At 42.6% G+C, this 1,277-nt stretch overlaps 1 non-coding gene across 1 annotated transcript in view; it reads right to left on the bottom strand.

Moving 5' to 3' along the window:
* Positions 1–1,277, bottom strand: part of LOC106883048 (uncharacterized) — a 7,535-nt gene extending 6,258 nt beyond the window's left edge. The window contains exon 1 of the transcript XR_008267164.1: positions 1,228–1,277. This is a non-coding gene — a transcript (uncharacterized LOC106883048). The remainder of the gene's footprint in view (positions 1–1,227) is intronic.

Here is a 1,277-nt window from a genome sequence, read left to right as displayed (position 1 = left end):
TATATATATATATATATATATATCTACCATATCCAATTACCAGGCTTTGGTCAGCCTGAGGCTATAGTAAAAGACATTTGCTCAAGGTACCATGCAGTAGGACTGAACCTAGAACCTTACCACACAGCCACTCCTATGCCTGTATATATATATATATATACATACACACACATAAAATATTATATAAATATAGCCAAGAAGGCTATAGTAGAAGACACTTGCCCAAGGTGTTATGCAGTGGGACTGAACCTGGGACCATGTGGTTGGGAACCACACAGCCACATGCATATGTATGTGTGTGTGTGTGTGTGTGTGTTAAATGCACACTTAACACATTTCCATATTTATGCACCAAATGTCTACACATCAGATAGATGGGCACATTTGGAACGTCTTTGATCATGTGTCTGCCTGTGTCAAGGCTGACCTGGGGCTAAACAATGACTCCCACCACCACCACCACTGTAGATTGTGTTGAAGGGGGAGGTTGTGTAGTGTTGATTGGTTGGTTGGAAGAGAGAGGAGGAGGAGGAGGGAGTGTGTGTGCGTGTGAGTGCTTGTCAGTGAGTGTGTGTATGGTATGTGTTCGTGTGTGTGAGTGTGTCTGTGTCTATGTGTATCTGTATGCGTGCGTGTGTGCTTGTCAGTATGTATGTTTGTGTTTGTGTGTGTGTGTGTTTGTGTCTGTCTGTCTGTCTGTAGTTTCCCCAAAGCAGATTTCATCACTGATGAAATGGTTGCAGTGGAGACTGGATGGGTCTGGCTTCTAACAACAACAACAACAACAACAACAACAACAGTGAGACCGACCCAGCTCTACACTCACAGAAAGTCCTGCGACCACCAAGCCAAAAAACCCCAGAAATTGTCTGTGCATAAGAGACACACTGACACACGTAGATAAATACACAGAAACACACACATTCATGTATGCACATAGATACACATACACACACATAAACACAAAGAGATACACGCACACATAGATACACTTATATACATTCATACACTTGCTCATATACACACACATATATACATACCCATGCACACATAGACACGCGTGCATGCGTGTGTGATCACATAGACACACAAAGACACACACACAATCACATTCACGTACATGCGCTGACGCACACATTCACGGCACAGATGCTCCTGCTCCCAGCGAAATTAAACTTTTGCTCACAATAATACTACAACAAGAGCAACAACAACAATGGAACTCACACAACAAATTGTTGCGTTCTTCACGATCTTCTCTGTCTTTGGTGAGTTAA

The sequence above is a fragment of the Octopus bimaculoides genome, unplaced genomic scaffold (genome assembly GCF_001194135.2).
Source record: "Octopus bimaculoides isolate UCB-OBI-ISO-001 unplaced genomic scaffold, ASM119413v2 Scaffold_258806, whole genome shotgun sequence".
Taxonomy (NCBI): Eukaryota; Metazoa; Mollusca; class Cephalopoda; order Octopoda; family Octopodidae; genus Octopus; species Octopus bimaculoides.
Note: the sequence above shows the minus strand (reverse complement) of the source record. Positions and strands in the feature narration are given on the sequence as shown.